Below are 15,134 nucleotides of genomic sequence, written 5' to 3' on the forward strand. Positions count from 1 at the left end.
CAGTGGGATTGAGTCTACTCTCAGCAATTTTGCTGATAACACTAAGCTGAGTGGTGCAGTTGACGCAATAGAAGGGACACCATCCAGAGACATGCTCAAAAAGTGGGCCCACAAGAATCTAATAAGGTTTAATAAGGCCAAGTGCAAGGTGCTACACTTGGGTTGGGGCAATCCCGGGTATGTGTACAGACTAGGAGAAGAACTCATTGACAGCAGTCCTGTGGAGAAGGACTTGGGGGTACTGATGGGCAAAAAGCTGGACATGAGACAGCATTGTTCTCTTGCAGCCCAGAAGGCCCACAGTATCCTGGGCTACATCAAACAAGGGCTGGCCAGCAGGGAGAGGGAGGGAATTGTCACCCTCTACTCTGCCCTCGTGAGGCCTCATCTGGAGTATGGTGTCCAGGCCTGGGGCCTCCAGTACAGAAGGGATGTGGAGCTGTTGGAGTGGGGCCAGAGGAGTGCCATAAAGATCAAAGGGCTGGAACATCTCTCCTGTGAAGAAAGTTTGAGGGAATTGGGCTTGTTAGAGAAGAGAAGGCTCCAGGGAGACCTCATTGCAGCCTTCTAGTATTTGAAGGGGGCTTACAAGCAAGAGGGAGACTGACTTTTTACAATATCTGATAGTGACAGGATAAGGGGGAATGGCTTTAAACTAGAAGAGGGGAGATTTAGGTTAGCTGTGAGGAAGAATTTTTTTACTTCAGAAGGTGGTGAGGTGCTGCACACTTGGGCCATGCTTCCATATTCCTTCCATTTTGCCCAATCTTCTTTCACCTTCTGTGGTCTTCTCTTTTGTGTATGACTTCAGTCAGGCAATCATCCAGTTTAGCTTTCTGCCACACTCACTCAAGTTTCTGTGCACTGGAATGGACACTCAAAGTTATGTATCATCGTAACCCATTTTATATCACATTGAACAAAACATTTCACTCTACTACTGAGATTTTAAAAATAAATCCAGTGCAAATCAAGACCACATTTAATTCTGGTTTAAGTGAAAATACATTTACAAATAAATAAATTGAGCTAAAAAAATTAATCTATTTTTCAACCAGATTTCTGTTTTATGACTCTGCACATCATTTCAGTTCTTGACAGAAAAGAGAGAAAGAGATCAAGCAAAAGAAATCTACAGTGAATAATAACACTTCTTTTATTTACAGTTCTTCCTCAGATGTGTTTTTTTCAGCCCATATCAGAAGGTTTACAAAAAGGTGACTGAATGCAGGACAGCATTCATTTGACAACATTAACAACTACTGCTAAAATAGAATGTTCCATTTCAGAAATATTAACGTCTTCAGAATATAATAATGGATATTTCTCTTTCCATTTACCACAGAAACATAGTCCAAAATGGAACGATATTTCCAGAAAGATCAGCATTCTGTGTACCTTGGAAACACTGAGTTTTAGTTTACAATCTGAGCTCTATAGCTATAGTCCTGGGTTAACTTTCAAAAGAGGATACCAATAAAAAAACTGGAAATCTATTTCAAATCCTAGAAATTATACTCAAGGGAACAATCCCCCTTTGGCAAAGACGTGGACTGGATGACCTAAAGGTGTTTTCCATTTCTGCTTAAGTTTTTTAAAAATAGATATGTTTCATAAATTCTTTTAACTTCTACAAATTCCACAACAGATACTAATGGATGATATGAGTTTAACCAAAAGACTCAGATAGATCTGAACTCAAAAAAATGTACAGAGGTTGTTACCTATAAAAGCAAGGCCTTGAACTTGGTGATCTGGACTCACAACTCATGAATAATATCAAAGGGATAGCAGCCTTTAGATCCTCCTTACGCATATGATAGATATGAAGTGAGTAGAAGAGAATGAATTCTACTGAGGTATGAATGTCCCTGAGCACAGTCAAGTCTAAGAAAAGGATTTGCAAATTAACAGCTAATTTCTCAGTCTAGTCCCAGACTTCTTCCATTTACTGATTCCCTCAGAATGGAGAAGTGTTTCTGGTAGGGCCACATTATACTTCTTGTACATCACAGGAGAGCACTGAAAAAGAGAAGGGCTGTATTTTGAGATAGGAAGTTGAAATCCTCTGATTTTCAATAGCTATGAGAGCAATAAAATAAATGAAGACATTAATGAGTCTGAGATTTTGGAAAACGTTTTCAACAGAGAACTTTAATTTGACAGCTGCAGTCTAATTACTAGGAAGTGTAAATGTTGCGGAAGAAGTCTGAATAGCCATTCCATAATGTCTGAAAACTAATTTCATTGGTCAAAACTATTAATTCTGCTTTCAAAGTCAAAATGTGTTAATTCAGAAGCCTGAATATAAATGAAAATAAACACTTTTTCACACACCAGATGAACTTCTAATGTGAAAATTCACTCTAATATTTAAATGTTTTAGTGGCAGCTACATGAGCATTACATTTTTTTTAATTGAAATTATGTTATAGCACAAAATCTGAGACTTGCATACGGTATACAACAGCAGAAGGGCATAAATCCTTCCCAGGATTTCCTAAATAGAAAAAAATGTGGGGTTTGCATGTTTTTTTTATTTACTATATCATCATTTCTGAATGGTTTCTACATCTACCACTCCACATTCAATTGAAACATTTTAGTAAAGGACGTTCTGAATGAAATTAGATAGCAGTGGACCTACCAAAGTTGGAGCTGAACAAATATACAGGGTTTTTTTCCTTTCACAGCAAGACTGACAGAAGGCTTTTTCCCTTTCACTTGAAAAAAGTACTTTCCTCAGAGGAAGATGTAGGCAGCAAAAAAGATCTTTCATTCACAAAATTCAATGAACACTGCTATTAATCTGGAGTCTACCTCACAGAGTGGCATGCAAGATGCAGTATTTTGACTAGACAACTCACAAAATTGGGTGGCTCTCACTCTCCTGAGGCATATGTAGATTTTACTTCATTTGGTCTGCCTTCTGTAGATTATTTGTCTTGTGACTAAATCCAAGCAGCTTCAGTATCCCAGTAAGGGATATGAACACAAATCTATCATTTGTGGTTACTTGTGTCCTAGCTTATCCCCAGCTAAACCTTTGAATTGTTTATTCATTCGGGAAGGATCTGTGTTTTTGCAGATTATACATTAACATCTGTTGTGGTTCAACCACAGCAGGCAGCTAAGTACCACCCAGCTGTTTGCTCAGTCTCCCCACGTGGAATGGGAAAGACAATTGGAAAGGGAAAAGTGCAAAAACTCATGGGTTGAGATAAAGGCAGTTTATTAGGTAAAGCAAAAGCTTTGCACACGAGAACATCAAAATAAGGAACTCATTCACTATTTCCCATCGGCAGACACTTCCAGGAAAGCAGGGCTTATCATGTGCAATGGTTTCTTAGGAAGACAAACACCATCACCCTAAGTATTCATCCCTTTCCTCCTCTTTCCCCAGTTTTTATTGTTAAGTGTAATGCCATATGGTATGGGACATCCCCTTGGTCAGTCGAAGTAAGTTGTCCTGGTTCTGTCCCCTCCCAGCTCCTTGTACACCCCCAGCTTCTTGCTGACAGGGCAGCATGAGAAGTAGAAAAGTTCTTGACTCTCTGTAAGCACTGTTCTACCACAACTAATTACTTTGGTTTGTTATCACCGCTATTTTCACTGAAAATCAAAAATACAGCATCATACAAGTCTCTTTGAAGAAAATTAACATCAAAGCCAAAACTATGCCAACATTATTTGTTAATTTACTAGCTTTGTCCAGTGAAAATTACAGTTGACCACTTGAGCAAAGGGATTCCTCACACCCAAAATCAGGCAACTCACAGCATCATTACTCCCTAGTGCCAGTGAGGGCAGCAATTGCAAAGACTGATTTGCACGTGGTTAGTATCCATGCTTCTAGGACACAGGCAGAAAAACTCTTCATTTCCACTGGGACAAATGACTAAAATTGTCACTCATGACTTTACTGGAAGATCTGATTGTTATAAGTGAGGAGAGAGGCACAGGGTTGGTCAGCATGGACACAATGATCCTTACAGCTGTAAGTGGGAGTTTCAGTCACATAGCTTAATTTCCAGGATTCACAGAGGTTTCCCCACTTCAATATGTAGTGGCCTCTGAAAAAACTTGTTCTTCCTAACCCTAAAACCTTTTGGCTGTCTCTAAGATTACAGTTAGCAACACCTGCAACTGACCTGCAATTACTGAAAAAACACTTCTTATTTGCACTACAGAATATCTAGAAAATCCTAGCAGAGTTAACCTGGAAAGAGTTTTCCTAACTCACATAACTTTATGAGCTTAGAGAAATGTTCCTAGACCTCATCAAGACAAATCTAACAGGTTTTGATTTTTTTTTTCCACAGAAAGAAGCAAAAGCCAAGTAAACAGAAAAAGAAAGCAAGAAACTGTCAAGAAATTGTACTCACAGGTTAGCAGTTAACGGCAATTGCCTAGTGTGTGAGAGATCTTGATCCCTTTCCCAAGATCCATGCATATTACTTCTGCAAAGCAGTGCAATTCTAAGAATAGAAAACAAGAGAGGAAATAGGCAGCATTGACTGTGGAGTGTGATGTGGAAGACGGTGATCATGGTATAAGGTCAAAACATATATTGTACCTTTTCAGCTATTTGTTGTTCAGTTTTCTTACTTGCTACTTTTGACTAGAGCTCATATAAACGAGCATTAGATTATTTTTTTTTACAGTTTTGTTGCAGGTCTAATGCTTCCGGGAAAACTTTTTAGTGCAGTGAATTGTCATTTTCTGAAGAAAATGCATTTCACTGAAAACTCTCTAGAGCATTTAAGTGTTTAGGAACTTCACATGCCATTTGCAGAACCAGGTCATATTTCAAAGATCTTTGAGTCTGAATAGACAGAACAGATAAAGTTTGAAAGAAAAAGAACTGTGAGAGAAAGGAAACGAGCAGTTAATCATTAAATAGCTTTCCCTAGAGGTCATATATGAGATAATGAAAGATTCTACATCTCCTGGTTTCTAGAACAGATCCTACTCAACTATCCTAAAACAAGATAGGCTCGTAGAGACTCTTTGCCCTCTTTAATGATTGAATTGACCATGCCATAAAATCTGTTACCACCAAAAAAACAAATTCTAGCAGCCTCTGGCCCAAGTTAGGGAGAAAGGAAGCAGAAAGCACCTAACAAAATCCTGTTAAATATTTGGTAAGTTGGTTCAAAAAGTTGAACTTCTGTTGTAGGAAAATCCTCATTTTTTCTCAGAATTTTGCCTGTTAAGAACATCTAGGTATAGTTCCTTTCCCTTCTTTTTAAAGCAGAGAAAGTATTTTTTCTCAGATCTTATAGCCTAAAGCATACTGAGTACATTTCATTTTAATTTTAATGTAGAAGTTGGAAGTAGACTAAAGACACAGATGCCTGGATATAAGCAAAAATATTTGCACTAGGATTTTCCACTTAGAATCACGTTTTTCACCTTTCCATGCTGCACAGGCTTTTCCTTGCCCACAGTGATCTTTTCATCGTTTTATTTCATTTGGTTTGAGTCAGACAGAGTACTTATTGATGGAAACAGTGAGGAATTCCAAAGGCATATGTATTTATGCAGTTTTTTGATTTCTAAATAAAGCCATATTTGCAGCTTTTTGGCAGAGTTTGTATGAGTCATGCAAAAGCTCTCACCAGTACACACACTAATGAAACCATTTTGACTACAGTAATTTTCATGAACAACATAAACATATCACTGATCTATCTCCTTTCCAAATGTTTTAGAAAGACTACAAGCATTTACCAATTATAAAAGAAAACTAAATATAATCCATTTGCTAGCATCAAACCAAATATCACAGCAAGTATCGGTAATATGGCCCAGGAACTGATGATGACAGGAAGAGCAAGGACAGGACAGGATATTGATACCTGACTAACGAACTAGTCAGGAAAATTCTTGTTTAATCCCACTGATCTTAATGTATTTATATAATTGATTCAATAAAATAAAGCAGAGTCAAAGAGTTCGAGGAGCACTCCGACTTGGTGGGTAACCAATCACCACATAAACCTTCAAAGTCATCTGACTTTTCAGATTGGTTGGAGAGGAAAACTGTAGATTGTTTATTATGCTGCATGTTTACTAAGAAGTCATTGTTTATTAAACTATACACATCATTTTATTATTTGGGACTGTATGTTGTGAATGAGAAAAAAATCTTTTTCTTTGAATTGTTCATACATTTGTCATTTATTGAAATGAGTAAAAGATCTGCTGCAAAGCAGCCCTGAGATACCAAGTTGCAAGAGTGGCTTTGCTCTGGGCAATGAGTATTGACCCTCCTTACCAGTTTCTCAGACAGCAGCTGAAGATTTGCATGTGTGTGAGCAAAGCAACTCACAAAAGTACTAAAGAAAATATCAACTAGGCAGGAATATAGAGTTCTACTTAACTGCCAGATAAAAGCCAGATTGAATCTAGCCCTCTACCAGTGGGAGCCAACAATAATAGAAAAAACATACAGAGTATAATTTGTGAGGACAAAGAAACAAGATTCTGTATGCACAGCAAACACAAAATAAAACAGAAGGACATTCTTAGATTTACATCATCAAACTATTAAATATTCTCCAAGTTCAAAGCAGCATGGTAATAATGTCAGATTCTTTGAAAGTTATTTCTGCAGAATATATCATCACAGAAGGAAAAACACCAAACTATGGAAATTGCAAAGCCACTGCACTGCTGAATAAAAACTAGATTAAATGTGTAAGCAAATTCCATCTAAAGGTTGAGAAGCATTTCTGTACGGCAAGGAGCAGTAAGCACTAAACATCTTTCAGTATAAATGCTTTTCCAACAGTACTAATGCTTTTCCACGAATACTTAAAGCTGCACAAGGTGAGAAAAGACTTTTTCCTTCTTGGTTCTCTTATTTACCCAAGGAACCTAGAAATGGCCAGATATCCCAGAAGAGCTCCCTAGAGGGAAAGTGTTAAAAGTGGATGGGTGGAGCAACAAAATATTGAAAGAGTCTGAGTAAATCATCTAGCAAAGCAACAACCCTATGAGTGTAATTAATTCTTCTTTCTGATCGACATTTCTTGCTTATCTTCATTGTGCACTTTTCTCTACAGATCTGTTTCCTGCCATTGCCATCCAGGAGAGGCTCCCAAGTAATCGGTGTGATATGAAGTCTATGAACTGTCCAGCTGATGCTAAAAAAAAATATTCAGGTCAATGTTCAGGTCCTTCTCTGTAGGAAGAAGAGATATTTCTTTCTTCTTTATAATGGAAAAAGGCAAAGGACATGGAAGTATCCTTTCAATGTCAGGGACATATGTCTCAGTTCTCTCCTATGTTTATATCTTCACTTATTGCTGAACAATCTTCCACATCCCATCAGAGTCAGAGGTTGTCTTTGTTTTGCTGAGTACATGCAAACTCTCGCACAATAACTTTAAGACTTGTAAATAAACAGTGTGAGTTCTTTACAGCTTGATAGTTAATTCCAGAGAAACATTCCTCATTTCTTCAGTACAATTATATATTTGGATTCAGTTCAGATGATGAGGGGGTTGATCAGGCAAAGTCCCGTGTTGATCTTTTTTTTAATCTGTGATATGGAATATTTCTGCTGCTCAAAACAACATTGTTTGAAACAGGCTATTGCAAGTTACCCCAAGCTGGGACTTCATCCTGTTTTGTCAGGACTACTCTACTTACGCAGTCTATGCCTCTGTAAGCTTTTCTCCAGTAAGCTTTTTAGGTACCTACCTATGTGTCATTCACACTGCAGTTTGCAAGTTGACTTTCAGCTCTTGCAGTATTTATTGATTGCCCCATTATCAAGAAAGCTGCAAAAAAAAAGTGATGAGTTTTAACCATGGAAATATCTGAAAACTCAGTGTTGTAGGCTAAGAAGTGATGAAGAATGTTGTTCTAAAGACAAAGGAAGTATGTACTCTGAAAATATTGTTTTCCTTCTTACAGATTTCCCAAATCATAAATACCGGGGAAAAAAAATAAAAAATAGCAATATAATATTGTTGCCAATTCACCTTCTGAAAAAGGAAGAAATTCACTCCATATCCCAAAAAATGTAGGAATTAATTTTCATGTACTTGGGAAATTAACACTGGCTGTTAGAAGTTGCTGTAGCTCATAACTGCTCTATTATCTAATGAGAAAAATATCAGTTTAGACGAACCCATTAAATGAATCTATACCTTTCTTAAGGATAAAAAATTTGTATACTTCTTAAATAAAGTCTGACATAAAGACGGTATCAGAGGTGGAGATAGCTATAATAGGAAAACACAGACTTTCTTCCATAGGTAACGCAAAAGATGTACCAAGCAGTGATCTGAGAGGCACTACAGAAGCAGTAGCTTTCCTGAACCCTTTTTGCTTCCCCCACTAGATTTTTCTCTATTAGCTAGGGACAGGGCAAATAAAGCAGAGATTCCTGTCAGCTCACCTCTCCAGCCTGTCAAAGTCTCTCTGGATGACCGCCTAGCCTTCTGGTGAAGACATTTCTTATGTCTTCAAATTAAGATTAAATTTCTTTTTGAAAGATAAGCTTTAGCCACATGTGTTAGGAAAATAGAAGAGATCTGAATGCAGTTGTTTGATCCATTTCAAACAGAAAATGAAACTAGATGATCTAACATTTCTTTCTTGTTTCTAGTACATCATTCTACTAAATGGATATTTGTTTTTCTTTGCTTGTCAGAGAACCTCATATTAATGTATTCTCAAAAAGAAAAAAGCTTCTAATTTAAGACTCTGGTGGCTGATTTCACCAGTGATTCCAGCTACTTGGGAACTGAGGATTTTCCTTCATATAACAATTCTCTGGATAATTTAATCAAAGCCATATGATGCACATTCTTTTTTTGTGTTTCAAGATATTGTTAACTACTCTCCGATAGCTTCCTTTCAACTAAAATTATAATTTCTCAGAGGACCAAGTGGTTACTAAATTAAAAACTTTATTAAGAAATTTGTGTATTTTTTGGCCAGTAGAGAAATTTAAATTTAAGTATTGAATCAGAGAAGGGTGGGTTAAAATAATTATTTTCTATTTGTGACAGACTCCTGGCTTGAGAGAGCCATTCTCTTGCTGTGCAATATGGAGAAGAGAGAAATGATGATTAAGCTCCAAGACTTCTGACAGGAGAAATGTGGGGAGGAATGACAGCCTATGCAGGGATGAGTTTTGCCATTACTGCCCCTTCAGGCCCCTTTCTGTTCTATCAGTGTCATCGTGGACCCTAATGGTCACTCAGAAGGGAAGGGATCTCAGGATATCAGGCCGACGCCCTGCTCAGAGCAAAGTCACCTCACATATAAGATCACACTGGTCAGGATCTTTTTTTAACCCATACTGATTTCAGGCATTTGCCAAACCCTCTACTGTGCCTAAAGGTAGCTGCATAAACTGCTTTTTGACTGTTTTTCTCTAGCTTGCTTGTAACCAAGCCCTGCTCTCACAACCACATCTCAGTTTTTCATATCGCACTGGTGCGATATCTCCATTCAGAAATCTAACCCTCATTTGGGCTGTCCTGTATTTTTATTTGAAACTATGAATGCTGTGAAGATTTACAGAACCCCTCGAATTTAGCTGTTGACTTTCATGGCAGGAAGTTCAGTACAGAAGATTTTCCTAAGCATAATCTGATCCTGAATTACCTCATGTTTAAAATACTTCACATGGAAGTTGTAAGGAATTGAGTCATTTTTCCTATGGAGAGTACGTTACTTTAGATAGAAACATTTTTCTACAGTCTGAAATAAATTAAGATGGGTCTGTCAATTTCTAGTACATACTGATGCCAATTCAATAGGAAGAACTAAGAACACCTTATATTTGGTTTAAAAATAAGTGGTATTCATTCCTAAATGTGCCTTACTTAGCATAAGACTTTTGCCAGTTCTCTTTCCAAGAAGAACTTTGTTTAACCAGAGTAGTAGAACAGGATCAGCCAAACTTGTAAAAACCAAACAACACATGGAGGACAAAAAGCCAGTAGGTACAGTTTATGATTCTAAAGAACAGGAGCACTGGCAGCAAATACCTTTCTGAGCAGCCAACATCCTGTGGGAGAAAAAAAAACCCACATACTCTCTTTTTCAAGAGGGTCCCTGATATGGTCTATCCCAAAATGTCCAACCTAACGAGCACTGATCAATGTTCTGAGAGACTATGTAACAAGTTCCTCAACAGTTCTCAGAGAGCTGTGTTGATAAGGTTTAAGCACAGAAATAAGGCTCTGTGAGTGCAGGTAGAAGTCTGTCCAAATCCACTCTGCTCTGGGCAGCAGCAAACCAAGAAGAAAAAAAAATCCATGAAAAAAAAAAAGAACATCAGCAGATTAACATTCATTGCTCTGGTAATCATTTTTATGCAGGAATGAAATATCAGTTCTTATCTGTACATCCTGAGGAAGTGATGAGAAATCCATGTAGTAAATTTGATTCAGAGGGTATCAGATTCAGGATGTGAATCTTCCTCCTTCCCCAGGCTCAGCTGAAGTCAGGCACCTTTCCTTCTCCATTCCCAAACTCACTTTCACATATTCTCACCATGAATTGCTCCTAAACCAAAACGTGGTTCCAAAGTACCAAAGTTCCAAAATGCATTTGTTGGGTGAGGAACCAGCACATCATTGTGCTCAGTCCCATTGCCAAGCACTTTATGTCACTGCCACAGCAGACTCCCTCTTAACACCCCTATCAGCTTCAGTTGGACAGATTGATGATCTTTGTAGATCCCTTCCTTCTATTCTACTCTATTCTATTATTTCAATTCTAAAGAAAGAGAAGACTGAAGGGGCAAAACTGGGCACGTGTCCCTGTGCATCCTGGGAATGCCCCCACTTCCCACAGGTGGCCAGGAAAGCTGCTGCAGGGACTGCAACATTGAGAACAACAACTGCAGAGCTTCAACCATCATGATCTCTCTCCAGAGCAATAGTTGCCAGTGCTACAACCGTTTTCTAATAAAAAAAATAAGTAACAGTTTGTTGTTGTTATTAAGCAGCTTCCCTTTTCTGCAGCAGCCAACAGTCATGAAGTTGGACTCAGCTCTGATATGAAGTGGCCAGTCTTGCAGTAGAATTGGAGAGTATTTAACAATGCAGATATTGTATAGACAAGGTCAGCCAAAACAATCACAGACATTGAATATTCCAGAACACGAAAGTTTAGAATTTCATGCTTATCCACTAAAATAGTATGACATTAGCTATGAATTATAACAGGAGAATCAAATCAAATGCATATAAATTGTTAACTTTGCATGCAGAAGAATTAGTTCAAAATTTTTTAATGCCAAACTAAGCAGTAAAAGAGATTTGTGAGCACAGATGCTGTATCATTACTCTTTTAAATACTTGCTGTTGTGGAACTGACATATATAATTAACGAGTGACCTGATACCCAGCTACATATTACTGTGCTTTTCCCTCATGCTGAAAAGTTCTTAATAGCAGCTTACTGGCTTACTATTTGTGTTGTCAGAGGAGATTTGAGTGTAAAGACTGATTTTGGTCAATTATTTGTTCACATCCATAGTTTATAATACAAATTAAGGGCACAAATGACTGGGCTGATAGATTTGACTCTGTGTTGTCTTATCTAAAACAGTCCCAATTACAAAAAATTATATTAAATATTATATAAATATTTGTGAAGAGTGGTTTCTTTGGCAAAGGGGAAGATACTAAAACCATTTTGACCTTTTACAGAATCATAGAACCGTAGAATGGTTTGGGTTGGAATGGACCTTCAAGATCACCTAGTTCCAAACCCCTGCTATAGGCAGGGACACCTCCTTCTAGACCAGGTTGCTCAAAGCTCCATCCAGCCTGGCCTTGAATTCTTCCAGGGAGGGGGCTTCACAACTTCTCTGGGCAACCTGTTCCAGTGTCTCACCACCCTCATAGTAAAGAATTTCTTCCTAATAGCTAGTCTAAATTCTACCCTCTTCCACTTTAAATCCATTTCCCCTTGCCCTGTTACTTGTTCTTATAAAAAGTCCCTCCCCAGCTTTCCTTTAGGCCCCCTTCAGGTACTGGAAGGCCACTATAAGGTCCCCTTGGAGCCTTCTCTTCTCCAGGCTGAAGAGCCCCAGCTCTCTCAGCCTGTCCCCATAAGGGAGGTGCTCCAGCTCACTGATCATCTTCGTGGCCCTCCTCTGGACCCACTCCAACATCTCGATGTGCTTCTTGTTTGGGGGGGCTCCAGAACTGGATCCACGACCCACGTGTCCAATATGATGCAATGCAATCAATATGACTGTTTAAAGAGATGAGACTAAAAGAAACTTGAACTGTCTGGAGATTAAGAAAGATGAAAAAATGCCCAGAAAAAGTATATGATTTAAAAAAAATAATTTAGACTATTCAGAAACTCAGTTGGACTAAATTTAGAAAGAAGGCTTGTTTTCTATTTTTTCAAACTGAACTATATTTCTTTAGTTTGATTTTGATTTCTGGTTTCAAATAAATGCGAAATAAACCTTGAGAGACAACAAAGATCAAGAAGCTGGGCCTCTCTGTTGACGCTGAGCCCTGTAACAACACTGATAGAAACTGGAGGCTGTAGATTCCTTCAGCTTTTCAATGTAAATGAGTGAGTAAATAGATTCCGTACTAGAGTTTCAAGTTTTGAAAATTTGCAGGACAATTTTAAAAGTTTGAGAACTTTTTCAGAATTCAAACCTACTTTTTGAACTACTGACACATTTCTCATGGAGTTCCTCCCATTCTAACTTCACCCTTCTAGATGTTCTTTAGAAATCACTGGATTAGTCTTGAACATGATCATCTCAGAGATTTATTTATTTATTTATTAAAAAGGTGTTCTCTCAAAAAATGGTTTATTTTGCTCTAGTGATTGAGTATGAAATACTTGCCTGGGTGCTCTTCTCCTGTATGGAAAGGAAAGAATACAGCATGGAATGTCAGTGCTATGCCCAGGGCACGACAATTTAAACCTCTCTGTTAGGATCAGGTAGTGTACAGAAGGATACAATATAAATTAATAAGACAAAGAGTTGCCCAAAGCATCAGGTGCAGTGGAGGTCATGTGCTTTTGAGATGATAAACCTATTACACCCCATTATTGCTTTCTCTTTCCAAAGGCTGTAACACTCATACAGGACTGCAAGAGACATTTCAAGAGAAATCTATTTCTGCAATTCTCATTTTTGGTTATTTAATTGTATTCTGCAGTTTCTTCTGGCTTTTCTGCAGGAAAGTTTGATTCAGGAAAGTCTGATTCAGGAAGGCAAACAGACGAATCTCTCCTTCCAGACACACTGTACAGCAAAAATGTCTAGAGGAATATTTTTAGAGTTATTTCTGAGGTAACATATACAAAAACCCAAAAGGTGAAGCCAGCTGAAAACACACTAGGAAATCAGAGACACTCATCTGACCCAAGTAAATTAGAAGGACCATAGAAATTTTGTAACAAATGCCTCATTCACGATAAAGTCATGATTCATATATATATATACACATACACACACATAGGTTGTTCCAAAAGTAATGCCTCTTATTTAACTCCATGGAAACTACAACAGATTTTAAAAAGCACAATACCGCTATTTGATAGAGCAAATTCTCAGATACAAAACATTATTTTTCAACATAGTCACCACCATCAGCTATGCATTCTCATCAGCGATGAACAAGAGCCTGCATGCCTTGCTCATTAAAATCTGCGCTAGCAGAGTTGACCCACTGACTGACACTGTCATCACTGCACTGAAATGCACCACCCACTGCCTCACTGTACTCACATCCATTGTTCGCTCTCCATAAATGTTCAGCAAGTGTCGATGAATGTCAGTGAGTGCAGTGTTCTCCACATAGAGAGATTCAGCCACACATCTTTCCTTCATATGCACTTCCATATCAGATGCCATTCTGTCAGACTACCCCTCTGCTGTCATCTGCCACACAGCAACAAAATGCAACAGAATATTGGCAGCAAGGTCCAACCTCTGCTGCCATACCACTAACATCCGCCCCTGATGTCATGGACTAACAAAATAAAATAGGAGGTGTTATTTTTGCAGTAGCCCTAGTACATGTGAATATATTGTATTTATATATTGAGCCAACCAATAAGGAAAAGAAAACTACTTACTCACTGAAAGTCACATGAAATGTATACAGATTCCTATCAACAACATTTTTGCTATTATATATAAGCCTCTGAAAAAACAATATGCTTGGATTTTTTCTCTGATTTGATATCCCAGGTACTGTACTAAAGTTACAAGTGCCCAAGCAAAATGTGAGGCTTTACTCATGGAGATTTCAGCGACTGTGAACAGATTGTCCCTGTCTATGTACTAATCTGTTCCACCATCTTTTTCAAATGTGTTGTCATGTGTATTGCTGCCTTTTGAATGCAGACTTTACATATATGTCGCAGTTGATGGAGTAAGTACTGAGAATAAATTCAAAGCCTCCAGGTGAAATCCCAGTTTCAGCAGCACTGGAACCAGAACTAAGACTGGCGATTTCTTGATTTTTGTGGAGTAAAGGCAGACACAGATAGCAATTAGACAAAGGAAATCATACTTCCTTGGTCTTTGCATTTGGCTCCTATCTGTCCAGCAGTGATATACTCCCCTTGTCTTTGTGGTTTTGCTTGGTTTGTTTAATCAAATGAAAAAAATGAGATAGTTGTAGAGTATCATATGCTCATGTAAAAAAAAAAAAAAACTGTTTAAGTACAGTAAATTACAACTTTTGATAACAAAAGTCCATTTAATTTATCTTAATTCATTCTGGATATTTCAACTGCTATAGAAGGACAGACAGATAAAGAAACTCCAGATAGTATCTCTACTTGTTTTTACCAGGAAACTATCTCAAAAGACATCTGTTAACATCTTTAAACTGTTTGTGATCTGCAGGGAAATTTTCAACAGCAAATTAATTAGTTTGTTTATATTATATGTTCCTTAGAAGTCTTGACCACTCGGATTTGATATGCTTAAAACAAAATATTTTGTCGAAAAGATTAGACTCACACACAGAAGCCACATCACTCAGGGATATGACTCATTTTCTTTGTAATATCCAAATGGCTTTACAGAGCCAGGAATTTGTTGTCTATGAAAGCAGTGAACATGCAATAAAGGAAGACATCCAGCCCACACAAGACACCACGTA

This window comes from Numida meleagris, chromosome 1, assembly GCF_002078875.1.
Source record: "Numida meleagris isolate 19003 breed g44 Domestic line chromosome 1, NumMel1.0, whole genome shotgun sequence".
NCBI lineage: Eukaryota > Metazoa > Chordata > Aves > Galliformes > Numididae > Numida > Numida meleagris.